Raw genomic sequence first — 19,699 nt, 5'->3', positions numbered from 1 at the left:
TTACCCCTACTTTTTTCAGAATCTCGAACAGCTTGCACCATTTTATATTGTCGAACGCTTTTTCCAGGTCGACAAATCCTATGAAAGTGTCTTGATTTTTCTTTAGCCTTGCTTCCATTATTAGCCGTAACGTCAGAATTGCCTCTCTCGTCCCTTTACTTTTCCTAAAGCCAAACTGATCGTCACCTAGCGCATTCTCAATTTTCTCTTCCATTCTTCTGTACATTATTCTTGTAAGAAGCTTCGATGCATGAGCTGTTAAGCTGATTGTGCGATAATTCTCGCACTTGTCAGCTCTTGTCGTCTTCGGAATTGTGTGGATGATGCTTTTCCGAAAGTCAGATGGTATATCGCCAGACTCATATATTCTACACACCAACGTGAATATTCGTTTTCGTGCGGTTCTAAGCGCGTCAGTTTGGAACCGCGTGACCGCTACGGTCGCAGGTTCGAATCCTGCTTCGGGCATGGATGTGTGTGATGTCTTTAGGTTAGTTAGGTTTAAGTAGTTCTAAGTTCTAGGGGACTGATGACCTCAGTAGTTAAGTCCCATAGTGCTCAGAGCCATTTGAACCAATATTCGTTTTGTTGCCACTTCCCCCAATGATTTTAGAAATTCTGGCGGAATGTTATCTATCCCTTCTGCCTTATTTGACCGTAAGTCCTCCAAAGCTCTTTTAAATTCCGATTCTAATACTGGATCCCCTATCTCTTCTAAATCGAATCCTGTTCCTTCTTCTATCACATCAGACAAATCTTCACCCTCATAGAGGCTTTCAATGTATTCTTTCCACCTATCTGCTCTCTCCTCTGCATTTAACAGTGGAATTTCCGTTGCACTCTTAATGTTACCACCGTTGCTTTTAATGTCACCAAAGGTTGTTTTGACTTTCCTGTATGCTGAGTCTGTCCTTCCGACAATCATATCTTTTTCGATGTCTTAACATTTTTCCTGCAGCCATTTCGTCTTAGCTTCCCTGCACTTCCTATTTATTTCATTCCTGAGCGACTTGTATTTCTGTATTCCTGATTTTCCCGGAACATGTTTGTACTTCCTCCTTTCATCAATCAACTGAAGTATTTCTTCTGTTATCCATGGTTTCTTCGCAGCTACCTTCTTTGTACCTATGTTTTCCTTCCCAACTTCTGTGATGGCCCTTTCTAGAGATGTCCATTCCTCTTCAATTGTACTGCCTACTGCGCTATTCCTTATTGCTGTATCTATCGCGTTAGAGAACTTCAAACGTATCTCGTCATTCCTTAGTACTTCCGTATCCCACTTCTTTGCGTATTGATTCTTCCTGACTAATGTCTTGAACTTCAGCCTACTCTTCATCACTACTATATTGTGATCTGAGTCTATATCTGCTCCTGGGTACGCCTTACAATCCAGTATCTGATTTCGGAATCTCTGTCTGACCATGATGTAATCTAATTGAAATCTTCCCGTATCTCCCGGCCTTTTCCAAGTATACCTCCTCCTCTTGTGATTCTTGAACAGGGTATTTGCTATTACTAGCTGAAACTTGTTACAGAACTCAATTAGTCTTTCTCCTCTTTCATTCCTTGTCCCAAGCCCATATTCTCCTGTAACCTTTTCTTCTACTCCTTCCCCTACAACTGCATTCCAGTCACCCATGACTATTAGATTTTTGTCCCCCTTTACATACTGCATTACCCTTTGAATATCCTCATACACTTTCTCTATCTGTTCATCTTCAGCTTGCGACTTAGGCATGTATACCTGAACTATCGTTGTCGGTGTTGGTCTGCTGTCGATTCTGATGAGAACAACCCGGTCACTGAACTGTTCACAGTAACACACCCTCTGCCCTACCTTCCTGTTCATAACGAATCCTACACCTGTTATACCATTTTCTGCTACTGTTGATATTACCCGATACTCATCTGACCAGAAATCCTTGTCTTCCTTCCACTTCACTTCACTGACCCCTACTATATCTAGATTGAGCCTTTGCATTTCCCTTTTCGGATTTTCTAGTTTCCCTACCACGTTCAAGCTTCTGACATTCCACGCCCCGACTCGTAGAACGTTATCCTTTCATTGATTATTCAATCTTTTTCTCATGGTAACCTCCCCCTTGGCAGTCCCCTCCCGGAATCCGAATGGGGGACTATTCCGGAATCTTTTGCCAACGGAGAGATCATCATGACACTTCTTCAATTACAGGCCACATGTCCTGTGGATACACGTTACGTGTCTTTAATGCAGTGGTTTCCATTGTCTTCTGCATCCTCATGTCGTTGATCATTGCTGATTCTTCCGCCTTTAGGGGCAATTTCCCACCCCTAGGACAAGAGAGTGCCCTGAACCCTTATCCGCTCCTCCGCCCTCTTTGACAAAGCCGTTGGCAGAATGAGGCTGACTTCTTATGCCAATGCTGATTATTTATCAAAATTTAGGCAGTGGCGGGGATCGAACCCGGGACCGAAGACGTTTTCATTACGAATCAAAGACGCTACCCCTAGACCACGGGTACATCCCCTGGAAATACCCTACGAATGGTAAAAAGTGCGAAGACCATTTGGCGGATTCGCCCATGTGTCAGCAATGCGGCGTGCTGGTTACTGACGACCATCAGCTGGTCTGCGGCGAGGCATTGGCTGTCTGGACTCTCGCAAGGAAGATAATAATGTTCATGCGACGCACTATCTATACAGCAGTCTCTTCTGACATAGTATTTTTTCCAGAGGAAACCTATTTTCCGCGTCATAAGACGAACGCAGTAGCGTGGATCACAGGTATGACGGTCCATTACATCTATAGAGACACACGTCTGAACCTACTGAACGTACTGGATTACTGGCAATACTTGCAAAATGGACACACGCAACCGTTACGGCTACAAAAGTACAAGGATTGGTATGCAAATTTCCTAGTAACGGTTTTTGCGGACCCGCCATATACTTGGGGTGTGCCGGGTGCGCAAAGATAAGCAGCGGTGCTGTCGTTGTGAAACCGACCAAGTAAAGTTATCAGCTAAGGACAACTATGCGAGTATGCGATCTAGGAAAAACTAACGCTTGCACAGTTAGCAATGGGATGTACTTCTAATTTTGTTTTCATATGTATAAATACTTTTCTTTAGGGTGACGGAGGTGACCCCACTTTGACTTTGTTGTTATTTCATGCTGCATGGTAGGACGGCAGCGAGGTTCCTTCCAGGACAGTTATAATGTGATAATGTGTAAGTACATACTATGATTATTTTGTGAATAATAAAGGTTTCTGCTTCTCCTAAAAAAAAAAAAAGAAGTGGTCAATGCAGTGGAATGCCATGCCAAGGGGTCCGAGTTCGATTCCCGGCTGGAGCAGGAGATTTTCTCCGCTCAGGAACTGGGTGTTGTGTTGTCCTCACTATCATTTCATCCCCATCTCCGACGCGCAAGTCGCCCAATGTGGCGTCTAATGCATAGTACTTGCCGTCGGCGGCCGAACTTCCCCGAAAGGGGGACTCCCTGCCCACAATGCCGTCCCCTCATTTCCATTTTACCGTTCGCAAGGTGACGTCTGACTTCGAGACTGCTATCTATCGGGCTGTACTCAGTCTCTGTGAGCTGCCGACCTCGCAACCACTGATGAGAGCCGGCCGTGGTGGCCAAGCGGTTAAAGGCGCTACAGTCCGGAACCGCGCGGCCGCTACGGTCGCTGGTTCGAATCCTGCCTCAGGCATGGATGTGTGTGATATCCTTAGGTTAGTTAGGTTTAAGTAGTTCTAAGTTCTAGGGGACTGATGACCTTAGAAGTTAAGTCCCATAGTGCTCAGAGCCACTGATGAGAAGACTTGGAGACTTCTACCTCTGGCTTAGTGAGCTGAAGTGATGGCGTATGGCGCACTGTCCACGTATTGTAGTATTCAGGAGATGTGCTAATCGCTGCTGCCTGTAAGCACTCATCTATATTCTAGGCCTTCCTCGGTGGAGGAGCTATGCTCGTCTCCACACTGTGGAGAGCTGCTGAGAGATTACCGAAACACGCTCTTTCGATGTCTATGAGAGTACTCTGCTAAAATCACAGTGTCAGTCCTGGGCAGCATTGCCTGTTATACGGACTACGCCGATCGCAAACGCAGTCTTGCCACTGCGCGACGCCGCGGTTAGGCGAGCAAAACGCCATGCGGTGACGTCCGCCAGAGATTGCTGAGACAGCAGTCATACGGTGACATCCGCCAGAGATTGCTGAGACAGCATCAGCAAGTTCCGAGGCCGTGTGCTGCACTGCCGCCGGGCCGGGCGCTCACACACAGAACAATACACGATTTTCAACTTTACTGTAGAAAATTCTTGTTCTGCTAATGTTGTATCATTAGCGCCCAGCCTGCCGACTATCCTGCTCCTCCGAGCTCCGCCATCCTGACACAGTAGGGTCCCAAATCAGGCCCTTACAGTTCTTTCGAGTTACGAACTTCCTATGATTTTAAGGTCATTGTAAGTGGCTTCAGATTGGCCCAAACTTGTTCATCTTCCAGTCAGGATTCACTCCACGCATTGTAACCCGATTGAGTTTCGTATTCCTTTCGGTTGTGAGTTACAAGCCAGTTTAAGCGACTCAACTTTTTCTAGAAACTGGTAAATACTATCTTTTGTTGCTCTGTTGATGCTTGAGACTGCGCGTGAGCTCATGGGCGTCCATGTTGCATCATGATCAATTATGAAGCTTAATACAGTTTACCCTTCCATAACTGTAGTGTTCGGACTTTATACGTGTTCCATGTTTAATGAAATTCAGGAATAAGCTCCATTTCTATGAATAAATATCCTTTAAGCATCAATTTAATTCGTTCAACTTTTCCCCAATGCGCATACCAGCACGCTCTCTCTCCTCCCCCGACCACTAATCTCATGTACCCTGCAAGATGAGTCACTAGGAAGCATTTAGTAAAGTTGAGTCCCTGATCGGTCGATCTGAACTCCGTTAGTTAGATTTCCGTTGCGCGTTTTCTTTGTAATAGACCCAAGGAACACATTAGTTAATATTTCTGGGAATTCAGACCACTTGGCATTCAGGGGAAGCTAGAGGATGTTAAGCACTACTTTGATAAATAGGAAGCTCGTGGTTACGTTAAGTCTATATATATATATATATATATATATATATATATATATATATGTATACTGTATCTAAAGTTAAATTCAGGGGAGAAATCTCTGAACCTTTTCTCATAAAAACTGGAGTACGTCAAGGTGACGGGCTATCTCCACTTCTGTTTAATATAGTCCTGGATAAAGTCATTAAGGAATGGGAAAAAGAATTAAAAAATCAATCCTACTGGAAACCAATCCATCTTGGTAGAACCAAAGACAACGTGGAGATATCTTGTTTAGCATTCGCGGACGACTTGGCCATACTTGCAGATGATGAAGAAATCGCCACCAAACAAATAGAGATCCTTAAGGAATGCGCGGATAAAGTAGGTTTACAAATTTCGTTTCAAAAGACAGAATTTTTCTGTACGAAATTCCATATACACAGTTTGAACACAAAATATGGAAAAATAAATAGAGTAAAACATTTTAAATACCTAGGTGAAATTTTGGAGCCAACCGGAGGAGAGAAAGTTGCACAGAAGATCAGACAACAGAAAATGAAGAGAGCATATGGTATGAAACATGAAATATACAATAAAAAATGCATCTCCTCGAACACAAAAATCAGACACTACTGCGCAGTAATTAAGCCAGCAGCACTGTATGCTAGTGAAACGCTCACACTCCACACAAAATGTGATTTAGAAAAAATACTAAAAGAAGAACGCAAAATTATGAGAAAGATTTTAGGTCCACATTTAACAGAAGAAGGATACCGGATACAATCAAGAAGAACCACAGAAACTATATCAAACCTGGCAGCAGACATAAGAAGGCGAAGATTAAAATTTTATGGACATGTCACTAGACTTCCCCCCACACGACTCACCAACAGAATTCTCACTTACGTAGAAAAAGTCAAATCAACAACACCATGGATTAGCCAAGTAAAATTAGATTTACAAAAAGCAAATATTGAACTTAAAGATGTCAAAGATAGAAAAACTTTTAGAAATAAGGTGGAAAAGTGGATTGTATTGTCGGAGAAGGAAGCACTAAAGAGACCAGGAACAAAATGGACAGAAGAAAGAAAAAGAAAACATGGAGAACGAATGAAAGAAGTATGGAAGAAACGACGTCAGAAAGTTTTGCGTGATCCTTCTGGGTCCATTCGCGATAAGTAAGTATATATATATATATATATATATATATATATATATATATTGTATAGCGGATGAGCGTCCCATCGACAAATGAGTTACCAATATTTAAACGGTTTGGATAGTCAGTAAACAGTGGGCTCTTTTACAGTGGCCAACAGGACCCTCATATCCGTCACCGATAGAACGCGCGTCGCATCATCTCGCATGTTATCTCCGCCCCACTGTAATTACCCAGGCTATCAAAGGCAAGTTACAACAGTTGCCTCAAGGGAGGATACAACCAGCGGCCTTACGACACCCTCCCTAACCGAATCAGTGTTACATCTTAGTCTGAGGGGGTGTAACACTTTCCTCATAAGTGGGTTGATACTGCTAAATTCTTTGCAAATTTGAGTCCATATTGTAATCACTGAAATAAGACCACACACACTCTCAACCCGGAAAGTTTCACTTCCTTTACTCCGCCACTTTCGGGTCCTTTACTTTTATTTGTCAAGCAGTGCAGCAGTAATTGTTGTTGTTGTGGTCTTCAGTCCTGAGACTGGTTTGATGCAGCTCTCCATGCTACTCTATCCTGTGCAAGCTTCTTCATCTCCCAGTACCTACTGCAACCTACATCCTTCTGAATCTGCTTAGTGTATTCATCTCTTGGTCTCCCTCTACGATTTTTACCCTCCACGCTGCCCTCCAATGCTAAATTTGTGATCCCTTGATGCCTCAGAACATGTCCTGCCAACCGATCCCTTCTTCTAATCAAGTTGTGCCACAAACTTCTCTTCTCCCCAATCCTATTCAATACCTCCTCATTAGTTACGTGATCTACCCACCTTATCTTCAGCATTCTTCTGTAGCACCACATTTCGAAAGCTTCTATTCTCTTCTTGTCCAAACTGGTTATCGTCCATGTTTCACTTCCATACATGGCTACACTTCATACAAATACTTTCAGAAACGACTTCCTGACACTTAAATCTATACTCGATGTTAACAAATTTCTCTTCTTCAGAAACGAATTCCTTGCCATTGCCAGTCTACATTTTATATCCTCTCTACTTCGACCATCATCAGTTATTTTACTCCCTAAATAGCAAAACTCCTTTACTACTTTAAGTGTCTCATTTCCTAATCTAATCCCCTCACCATCACCCGATTTAATTTGACTACATTCCATTATCCTCGTTTTGCTTTTGTTGATGTTCATCTTATATCCTCCTTTCAAGACACTGTCCATTCCGTTCAACTGCTCTTCCAAGTCCTTTGTTGTCTCCGACAGAATTACAATGTCATCGGCGAACCTCAAAGTTTTTACTTCTTCTCCATGAATTTTAATACCTACTCCGAATTTTTCTTTTGTTTCCTTTACTGCTTGCTCAATATACAGATTGAATAACATCGGGGAGAGGCTACAACCAGTCTCACTCCTTTCCCAACCACTGCTTCCCTTTCATGCCCCTCGATTCTTATAACTACCATCTGGTTTCTGTACAAATTGTAAATAGCCTTTCGCTCTCTGTATTTTACCCCTGCCACCTTCAGAATTTGAAAGAGAGTATTCCAGTTAACGTTGTCAAAAGCTTTCTCTAAGTCTACAAATGCTAGGAACGTAGGTTTGCCTTTTCTTAATCTTTCTTCTAAGATACGTCGTAAGGTTAGTATTGCCTCACGTGTTGCAACATTTCTACGGAATCCAAACTGATCTTCCCCGAGGTTCGCTTCTACCAGTTTTTCCATTCGTCTGTAAAGAATTCGCGTTAGTATTTTGCAGCTGTGACTTATTAAACTGATAGTTCGGTAATTTTCACATCTGTCAACACCTGCTTTCTTTGGGATTGGAATTATTATATTCTTCTTGAAGTCTGTGGGTATTTCGCCTGTCTCATACATCTTGCTCACCAGATGGTAGAGTTTTGTCATGACTGGCTCTCCCAAGGCCATCAGTAGTTCTAATGGAATGTTGTCTACTCCCGGGGCCTTGTTTCGACTCAGGTCTTTCAGAGCTCTGTCAAAAATACAGCAGGCTCCCGGTTATCCAGGTTAATGTGGACACGAGAATGCACACACACTAAAAAAAACAGATAACACAAAACAAACATGTTTTAATCGGAAACTGCTACTTTGTGTATTTACAAAACGCGGTACATGTAAGTTCGAAAGCCCGCAACATTACTTTCGCGTTACTTGCTATTAAGTGGCAACTTGTTTAAAAAATCACTCTTAAAATACAAAGTCAGTTCAGAAAACTCCGAAACATTCGTAACTTCGTGCCAACGGTGTGTTGGAGCGAAATGCGGTTGGCATCCCTGCACACGCTGTGTTTAATGTGTAACTGCTAGATGTTTCACTGTTGTATGTCTGTTAGTTATTGTTCAGTTTGTGAATTGGAGATGAGAGAGTTGAGGAACAACGCGTCTGCATTAAATTTCTGCGTGAATCTCAAGAAAACCTTTGCAGAGGCTCAACTAATGATGCAGGAGGCCTACGGTGACGAGTGTTTATGCCATACTCGGTGTTACAAATGGTTCACGCTGTTTAAAAACGCCCAGATGCAAGTTAAAGACGACCTTCATTTAGGACGCCCTTCGACGTCTACCGACGACGCTCATATTAGGAACGCCAATGATATTGTGCTTGCCAATCGGAAACGGACTGTCCGAGAGATTGCAGAAGAATGCAACATTACAGTTGGATCATGTCATAAAATCCTGACACAGCATCTTGGAATACACCGTGTTGCCGCCAAGTTAGTTCCACGGCTCACGAATAGAGACCAAAAAACCATCGCCTGGCGACCTGTGAAGACCTTTTGGATCGCGCAAATAAGAACGAGATATACCTTAAGAAAGTCATCAGTGGTGATGAGATGTGGGTCTACAGTTATGATGTTGAGACCAAGGTTCAGTCTTCATAGGGGTCGGGAAATGTTCTCCAAGATAAAAAAAAGCTTGTCAGGTCAGGTCAAATGTCAAAGCGATGCTGATACTTTTCTTTGACTTTGAAGGATTAGTTCATCAGGAACTCGTGCCATGAGGACAAACAGTTAATCGATGGTACTATCAAAATGTGTTGCGACGCCTGCGACAAAATGTGAGAAGGAAACAGTCTGAAATATGACGACATAATTCATGGCTCTTGCTTCACGGTAACGAGTCCGCAAATTCATCCCGTTGGTGCGTGACCATTGCACAAAAAACGAAATCTCTATGCTCCTTCTTCCTCCGCACTTTCCAGACCTATCCCCTGCGGACTTTTTTTTTATTTCCAAAGCTGAAAACTCCGTTGAAAGGACAAAAAAAAAAAAAACCGGTTCAAATGGCTCTGAGCAATATGGGACTTAACATCTGAGGTCATTAGTCCCCTAGAACTTAGAACTACTTAAACCTACCTAACCTAAGGACATCACACACATTTCAGAAAAATATCGTCCACATATTTCTGAAGACAGCAAGGGCAGGAAAGTGCGAGAAATGTCATAAAGTCAGTTTAACAATTCATGCATTTAAGCTACTGACGAGAATAATATATAGAAAAACAGAAAAGAACGTTTAGTGTGTTAGTGTGTTAGAAAGGGGTCAGTTTGTCTTTAGGAAAGATGATGACATCAGTGAGACAGTTTTGTCGTTGCACTTGACAACGGAAGCAAGACTTAAGCAAAATCAAGACATATTCATATGTCGACCTAGAGAAAGCGCTCGACGATGTGAAATGGTGTAAGATGTACGACACGCTAAGTACAATAAGCGTAGCTCATATGGACAAGAACCAAGAGGGGAAAATAAGAAAAGCCACAACTTTGATTAGGAATGCAGTCTTTCGCCCCTACTGCTCAATCTGTGCATTGAAGTAGTAATGAGGCAGGAGGGAAATAAAAGAAATATTGAGGAGTGGTGTTAAAATTCAGAGTAAAAGGATATCAATGGTAAGATTCGTTTATGACATTGCTATCCTCTATGAAAGAGAGGAAGAACACTGCAGAACATGTCAACTGAATGAACACTCTTATGTGCGCAAACTACGAGCTGAGGGTAAACCGAAGAAAGGCGAAAGTAATGAGCAGTAACAGAAATAAGATTGCGATAAACTTAACACCAAAACTGGAGACCACAAACTAGACGGAGTGAAGGAATTCCGGTAACTTGGAAAGAAAGTAACACAAGATGGACGAAAAATGGTAGGCATAAAAAACCACCTAGTACAGAAAAGAGTCCGTTCCTGGCCAAAAGATGCCTACTAGTCTCATTTACTTGAGGAACAAATTTCTGAGAATATACGTCTGAAGCAGAGCGTTGTGTGGAAGTGAATTAGGGGCTGTGGGAAAACTAGAGGAGAGAAGAAGGGAATCGAGAACTCTGAGATGTGGTGTTGCTACAGAAGTACCGGTATGCTGAAAATTAGGTGGACTGATGATACAAGAAATGAGGAGGTTCTCCGTAAAACAGGTGGGAGGAGACGCACGTGGGAAATATTTGCAGCAAGGAGGGACAGGATGACAGGACATCAGGTATGAGGTATAGCTTCCATGGTACTTGAAGCTGTGGAGGGTGTAAGAAATTAGGTGGAAGACAGATATTGGAATATATCCGACAAATAATTGACGACATTGGATGGAATTGCTACTCTGGAACGAACAATTTGGTACAGCAGAGGAATTCCTGGCAGGTCGCATCACACTATTCAGAAAATTGATATGAGCGTCCCCCCTCCCCCCCCCCCCTTCCCCCACCGGCCCCGAAAAGTGTTTCAAAAGAAGCAAAGTCGCGATCAAGTATGTCGCGGGGTCTTATTCGGTTTCCCACCTGCTACGTACCCCAGTTGCGCGCGGTTGGCCATTTCATCTACTATTCGCCAAAAACTACGCACTGGGACACTGTCGATTTTCTTGAAAAAGCCCTAAGCATTGTTGAAAATATGGAACTACATCTGTTCTTTCTGAGGGGTAACTGACTTAGAAACGTTGGGAACCTCTCGGATAGAGCGATGGTAAGCAGCCAATGGCGTTACTAAGCATCGTGGTGACGCACTGATACTACGTCTGACGTCTGCCAGCGTGGCCGGCCGTCGCGTTTCATCACAAGGGCTGCAAGCAGTGGCACATCATCAGTGTACAGGTGATGCAGCGGGAACGCCGTGCTGTGTCTTTATGATAAACACGGGTTCGCGGTAAACACCGGTGCCGTGCGCTTGAGGGGGTAACGGGAGCTGCAGTTGCCATGGAGACGGCTTGCGTCGCGGCTGCCTCACTTCTGGGTGAGTCCTATTTGATTTTCTGCCCCATCTTGCATCTGCTGAGGCACTCCGTCGCTACCGTATGGGCACAACACTCGCCATTTTATCGGATGCTTCATATTGGTAGTCATTTCATAAGGCTTTTTTAAAAACCTTTTCATTCTTTCGTTAGCTTTCAAGCCACAGCAGATTCATCCTCAGATGTCTGATATTTACAATCGCTGTATATTCTACAGAGCTTGGAGAAAAAAAAAAAAAAAAAAAAAAGAAAACTGCCATCTCAGGAGGATCTTGTTGTTTCTATAGCGTTGGGATTGGGGATGAAAGCTATGAAATATTGCGGAAGAAACAAAGCCTGTCCTACTTCTACTTTTCTTCAACTCAATTGTGTTTATTGCATTAACTCATTTGCGACGTATTATGGGCTGTTATCGATGGTCCTCCGTAATTACAGCCTGTTAAGGCACTCCTCTGCTATCGTAACTGTGGCAGTCGTTTAGTTACCACAGTAGAAAATGCTGGGGCACGTTCACGCTATATCTGGAACAATACAGGATAAAAGTGCTAAATTGTCTAAAGACGAAGCTGCAGTTACTTCGAAACAGATTGCAATGAATTAACATAATATAGAGAAATGTGTGGAAGAAAGATAGAAAGAGAATATCCTTTTTTCTCTTTAAAGAAGTCTGAGGACGCGTGCGCTGTAGCTCGAAGGCTGGCTACTGGAAGAATTAAAAAAAAAAAAGAAAAAGAAAGTCGTATAAAGTGACTGCTGGAATTATCAATACACAGCTCCCGGTATTTTAACCGCAGTCGTACGCTTAACGTCCGTAATCAATGGAATAATTTTACTAGTCATTTTTTGACTTTTAATACAGGGCAGACTCTCTCGTCTACGTAACACGATATTTAGAGTTAATAATTTTGTTAGACAAGTCTCAGCACTGAGGATGCATGACGTCTAATGCAAACTTTTACGCTTTCACCTCCGTGTTACAATGTGAAATTTTGTTCCGTGTGTTTTAAAAACAGAAAAGAATGTCCTAAGAAGAACAATGGCCACGCGAAAGAACAATGCATGCAGTTTGACTGAGCAGGAGTCTCTTATCATGGCTATATGTGTATGGCGGCATCATAACGGCCAACAAGAGGGAGGGAGCAGAAGCATACTAGAAGCCTTCGAAAAAATTACGCAACGAAACGGAAGCGAATATGAATAAATTTATGAATATTACTTGAAGAAGTACATACAGTCATTGTACACAGGCAGAAAGGAATAAAAATGTAGGAATGGTGGGATAATGATTAACTGTGGAAGCAAAAAAGTGTATAGTTAGATTGAGTTTAAGAAATAACATTCTTATTGTGATGTTATTATGCTATACTCACAACGTTTCAATAATCACGAAGTGAAAGGTAAAATGAATAAACATACTTCAAATGTGCAGTCGCCCTTTATATCTTGTCAGTTATGTGCAACACCTTCAGCAAAAACTCTCACCGATAATTTAGAAAAATTAGTTTAGGGGAAAACATACTTTATTTTGTGTTGGCTATTTGAGGGAAACCTTACAACCATTTACAAGTTTACTAGAAGCATTACAGTCATTTAGAAGTGCTTATTAATGTTAGGTGAGACAGTTAAAGCTTACGTACACAGTTCTTTTATGCACATACAAATTTACTAACTTCAACATTTAATGCTCAGAAATTTATGACGACGTCTTATAGATGCTATATTAGTACACTAACGCAGCTTCCGCGAGTTCGTCCAAGTCGTTTACGCACAAAATTTTTACGTCCGATCCAGCCGTCTTCTTCATGTGCTATGAGTTGTGCTGTTGTGTGTAGGATACTCTGGATGGATTCCAGGCAGAGAGTACACAATTCGCAGCATCTGAACAAGACAGTTCGATCGCACGTCGAAATTTTGTGCGTAAAAGGAAACAATCGCTCGATTAAACTCCTGAACGCGCACCTTTAATTAATCACGTCAGGTACCTGAAAGACTACTGTTACACTGTTCATCTAGAGAATGTGTCAGACTCATTATGATTTTGATGTTCCCAAGCAGGGGATTTCGCATCATTGCAAGGTTATCTACGGTTTATTATGTGGGTTCCTGTAGAGTTCGAGTGCCCTGTAATTTGCCTCTGTTACGGAGGATTGGTTCGTAACTTCTGGTACCAGACTTAGAATGAATGAGTCTGCAGTGGTGGATTTGAACCGCTTGGATTTGTAAATGCTATGATTTTGTTCGCTTCTTTGGGCACAAAAATTCAGCTATGAATAGATGAACTAAACAGAACAATTGATGGAATACATTGACGATGATACACTACTGGACATTAAAATTGCTACACCAAGAAGAAATGCAGATGATAAACGGGTATTCATTGGACGAATATATTATAATAGAACTGACATGTGATTACATTTTCACGCAATTTGGGTGCATGATCCTGAGAAATCAGTACCCAGAACAACCATCTCTGGCCGTGATAACGGCCTTGATACACCTGGGCATTGAGTCAAACAGAGCTTGGATGGCTTGTGCAGGTGCAGTTGCCCATGCAGCTTCTACACGATACCAGTTCATCAAGAGTAGTGACTGGCGTATTGTGACGAGCCAGTTGCTCGGCCATCATTGACCAGACGTTTTCAATTGGTAAGAGATCTGAACAATGTGCTGGCCAGGGCAGCAGTCGAACATTTTCTGTATCCAGAAAGGCCCGTACAGGACCAGCAACATGCGGTCGTGAATTATCCTGATGAAATGTAGGGTTTTGCAGCGATCGAATGAATGGTAGAGCCACGGGTCATAACACATCTGAAATGAAACGTCCATGGGAACAAGAGGTGACAGATATGTGTAACCACTGGCACCCCATGCCATCACGCCGGGTGATACGCCAGTATGGCGATGACGAATACACGCTTCCAGTGTGCGTTCACCGCGATGTCGCCAAACACGGATGCGACCATCATGATGCTGTAAACAGAACCTGGATTCATACGAAAAAATGACGTTTTGCCATTCGTGCACCCAGATTCGTCGTTGAGTACAGCATCGCAGGCTCTTCTATCTGTGATGCAGCGTCAAGGATAACCGCTGCCATGGTCTCCGAGCTGATAGTCCATGCTGCTGCAAACGACGTCGAACTGTTCGTGCAGATGGTTGTTGCCTTGCAAACGTCCCCATCTGTTGACTCAGGGATCGAGACGTGGCTGCACGATCCGTTACAGCCACGCGCATAAGATGCCTGTCATCTCGGCTGCTAGTGATACGAGGCCGTTGGGATCCAGCACGGCGTTCCGTATTACCCTCCTGAACGCACTGATTCCATACTCTGCTAACAGTCATTGGATCTCGACCAACGCGAGCAGCAAAGTAGCGATACGATAAACCGCAATCGCGACAGGCTACAATCCGACCTTTATCAAAGTCGGAAACGTGATGGTACGCATTCCTCCTTCTCACACGAGGCCTCGCAACAATGTTTCACCAGGCAACGGCGGTCAACTGCTGTTTGTGTATGAGAAATCAGTTGGAAACGTTCCTCATGTCAGCACGTTGTAGGTGTCGCTACCGGCGCCAACCTTGTGCGAATGCTCTGAGAAGTTAATCATTTGCATATCACAGCATCTTCTTCCTGTCGGTTAAATTTCGCGTCTGTAGCCCGTCATCTTCGTGGTGTAGCAATTTTAATGGCCAGTAGTGTAATAATACGGAAAGCTGGCCACTTATGATGAGAATGATCATATTGCAATTATTAAAATTCTCGAAAGTATTACTGAATGGAGTGGAGAAACAACTGAATCTACAAATTGAGTTCCAAGGAGACTTAAGATAGGCCGGATCATGCGCGGAATAAACCTTGAATCTGAAACTGGTAATCGTGCATCAAAAACGAAGAAGCAAGAATTTCGTTATCACATTTGTAAACTTAAAGAAACCGTATGATTCAGTGAATGAACCAACACTGTTCTAAACATTGGAGGCGATGAATTTGGATGGAAGGTTCAGTAAACTGTTTAAGTAGACCTTAAGCAACATGAGATTGAAGACAACATTCAAAGCAAAGCCTTCAGCGACCCTACAGATCAAAAACTGGCCAGGTGCGAGTAGAAATCGCGCACTGGGTGTTCCGTACAATCTTAATTATATGTGTAGACAATTCATCCACTCCGGTAAACGAGGATCTCAACGATTTTTGCCTCTTACCGACATTGATACTGGCGGTTCCAGAGATTCTAAGACTTTAGAGAATATTATAGTTCCAAGATTAAAGTAGGATAACAAGTGACAAAAACAGTTTTTTCGTGTGATATAATTACAAATTAATAATGTTCTGAATTTTAGAGTTTCGTATCTCAATCGCTAAAAACAGATCCATTACTGGATTACTTTGCTGTCCGTCTGTCTGTGAGTCTGCCTGTCTGTCCGACTGTTAAAAACCCTTTTTCTCAGAACGGGTTGACGTATCAAGTTGAAATTTATGTCACGTATTAAGGGCTACGGTCCCTTGTCGGTGTAAAACATTGAAGCTTCCAAGTCAATGAAATCGAAACATATGGCCGTTCATGTCACATATTTTGATACTCGAAAACTCACTCATTAAAACCTGTAGCATACTTCCTGTTGACGTAGAATCATGAAATTGGCAAGAAGCAAGGTTTCACGGGGCAACTAAATGGAAAAAAATCCGAAAATTGTTCATTTGTAGTTATAATATATGCAAAAAAACTTTTTTCGTCATTTGTTATCTGACTGTCTGTCCGTTCTTTTGTTAAGACCCCCTTGTCTCAGGAACTGTGAAACATTCCTTCTTGCCAAATTTCATGATTCTACAACGAGCGAAAGGTTTCAATGAGTTATTTTGCGAGTATCAAAATATATGACATAAATGGCTGCATCTTTTGATTGCATTGATTTGGAAGCTTAACAGTTTTACACCATTAAACAACTATACACCACAGAGTGTGACAACAATTTAAACTTGACACGTCTACCCTTTAGTGAGAAGAAGGGGTCTTAACAGGCGGACGGACTGTCTGATAACAAATGACAAATTTTTTTTTCGTCTGATATGGTTCCAGATTAACAGTATTCGGATTTTTGTTTCCTTTGGTTGCAGTGTGAAACCTTTCTTCTTGGCAAATTTCATGACCCTAGGTCTACGGCAATTGCCCATTGGGTTTTGATGATCGAGTTTGCTAGTATCAAAATGTATGACACAAATGACCGTATCTTTTGATTGCACCTACTTAGAAACTTCACTTTTTTAAATCGCCAAGAGACCATAGACGTTGATATGTGACATAAGTTTCAACTTGATATATCTTCCCCTTCCTGAGAAAAACGTTTTTAAACAGTCGGGCCGACAGAGAGACAGACGGACTTCAAAATGATCCTTTGAGGACTTCGTTTTTACCGGTTGAAGTACGGAACCTTAAAAGCGGAATCAGTCTCCCCTCTTTGCTCTTTAACTGTGACCTTGATAGGGTAAACAGGGAACGGCAGCGAGAAATGAAAGGAATGGGTAGAATATGGCAGAGTTTGTAGAGAGAGGGAATACATTTAGATTGTATGGCATTCGCAGACAGTATTGTGATATTGTCGGTATAGTTGGTGCACACTAACTATGGACATTTACATTAAGAAAAGTCTTACGATTAATGAAAAATTGAGACGTTGCCAAACAATGACCCGGCCTGTAGCCTTATATGCCGCAGAAAGACTGACCGTTGTAAGAATAAGGTTATGTAAGAGGCCAGAACTTGGAGAACTACAGATCCTCAGAAGTACACTGAGACCCTGAAGAACAGGAGACAGTCGATGTAGCACACTGTTCAATACAGAAGAACTGTGTAAACAGACGGAGTAAATCTGACACACCATCGGGAAAGGAGGAGCATGTTCTTCGAGCATATCCTCAGAAAAAAATTGCACATTATGTAATGTAGTTTGTTGTGGAGAAGAGCACCAAAATACGCTGGATCGAAGAGGTACGAAGGGATCTGGAAAAAATGGCAGTACAGGAAATAGATTTGTAGCAGAACGACTTTCAAATAAAAAATTCAGGCTGTCATAGGTTTCCAGGACAGAATTAAACCTAGAACAAAATCATCATACGTAGATGAGCAAAGGAGGCGTCAAAGTGTAGACACTGCTCTTTTTCAATTTTCTGCATTCTGACTTTTTTGAAACATATACACTTACTTCAGTCAATCTCACACTGCTAGATACAATTATTGTCTTTTTACGTTGTTTCTTTTCGCTATCTTATAACAGTTTTCTCTTGTATTTCTTTTTACTTCTATTCTTTTCCACTTACTCCCAGGTTTTATAAATAAGTCATATTTCATACGGAGTAAATCTAAAATCGAATTCTAAGATCAACTATCATTCCTTAAAACTTAACGAGTATTATAAGCTTCTAGATTTATTTGTATCTATCATAGGTCTTACTTTCCCTATACATTCATTCGTTTGTGTTGAAAGTGTGTTTGTAATTTAGGTACGATTTAATTAGTACCAATAAACACAAAGCTAAAAGCGTACGCAACGACAGGAGTGACAATAAAATAAACCACCACCTTTTAAAAAAGGTACAAAAGAAAGTTCTTAAAATGTGTTATTTTTTTCGAACTTCTGTTTCTGCGTATTTAATAGCGTTGTTACCGCTATCTTTCACTCCATACGTAGTGACAATGGTCAGGAGCGTTTCGATTTCTCTCAACGGGGAGGCAGAGAAAGCTGGAGAGGCGCCTATTTATAATGGAAAGAGAAACTGTTCTGAGGTTGGCGCCGTTTGTGCAGGGGAACAATAAAGGCTGGGAACTTCGGTCAGATACTAGCCTCTGTTTTCTGTCGCAGGATCCTACAGCGTGATCAGCCGTCGTGAAAATCGATATTGGTTCAAAAAATTTGAGTGTAACCGTACCGCAGAAATGATTAAATCATGATAATGACTTTACCTTAGCATATAAATAAGTATGTTAATAACACATGTCACTAAGACGTAGGCCAACTTCCTCCCACAAAATTAATTCGGATTATACAATACCTCACAAAAAATAAGGAGGAGGAGCGCTGAGAGGTTGGGATGGTATGATCCATACTAGTGGTATTTTGGGTACAGGATATGTCACGTGCTGGTGCTGGCTGTACGGCATAAACGAAGAATTATTGTGCAGGGTTTAGATATATAACCAATCACATGTATAAGGTTTTGTTTCAGAAATGTTACTGAGACACTACAGAGTTTTCAGAGTACGGTTTCATTCTCTAGGCTGATAATGGCTCTGACAGTGAGTCAACCTTATGCGAAGTAGATACTGCCTTGAAACTTCCTGGCAGATTAAAACTGTGATCCGGGCCGAGACTCGAACTCAGAACCTTTGCCTTTCGAGGGCAAGTGGTCTATCAACTGAGCTACCCAAGAACGACTCGTTACCTCTCCTCACAGATTTGCTTCCGCCAGTGCCTCGCCCCTGTACAGCTGTGAGATCGGGTCGTGAGTCGTGTTTGGGTAGCTCAGCCGTAGACCGCTCCATTCGCACCATCAACAGAACAGGCTCTGCTAACGGTATACTACACCTTCCACATCGCTAACAACGGGTTCTACACAACGTTGGTGACTACTTTGAAGAACAGGTGCAAACATGTACCTCTTTTGTATCGGTTGTGAATAAATAGTTGCCACTATTTAAGTTCCAAACCTCGTATAATTGAAAAGGTACACAGTAAAGGCCTTAACTTTGTCGTAAGCTATCGAGATGGTTCAAATGGCTCTGAGCACTATGGGACTTAACAGCTAGGGTCATCAGCCCCTAGAACTTAGAACTACTTAAATCTAACTAACCTAAAGATACCACACACATCGATGCTATCGAGAGCTCGCATGCGTTTAAACGCGCAGTCAAGAGCTATGAAACTTGTCTGAAATAATTAGTCGCTGCCCGACGGAGGCGGCTGCCGGAACTCGGCACATGCCGCGATGTACGGACCACGGCCTGTCTTTGCTGTGGGCCTCAATCGGGACAGAATGCTGACTGACACAGGAACAAAAGCTGTTCCGCTCTCCTTTTTAAAAGTCGGAGACCCACCATACTGACACTTACATGTGGGAGTATTTCGTAACAAAGAGCTGCCTCAGCAATGGATTGGGCGGACGGATCTCTAATTGCACGGTTGGTCTCCAATCGTCGCTAGATCTCACGGTATCTGATTTTTTGTTTGTTGAAATTTGTGAACTTCT

The sequence above is a fragment of the Schistocerca americana genome, chromosome 1 (assembly GCF_021461395.2).
Source record: "Schistocerca americana isolate TAMUIC-IGC-003095 chromosome 1, iqSchAmer2.1, whole genome shotgun sequence".
Taxonomy (NCBI): Eukaryota; Metazoa; Arthropoda; class Insecta; order Orthoptera; family Acrididae; genus Schistocerca; species Schistocerca americana.
Note: the sequence above shows the minus strand (reverse complement) of the source record.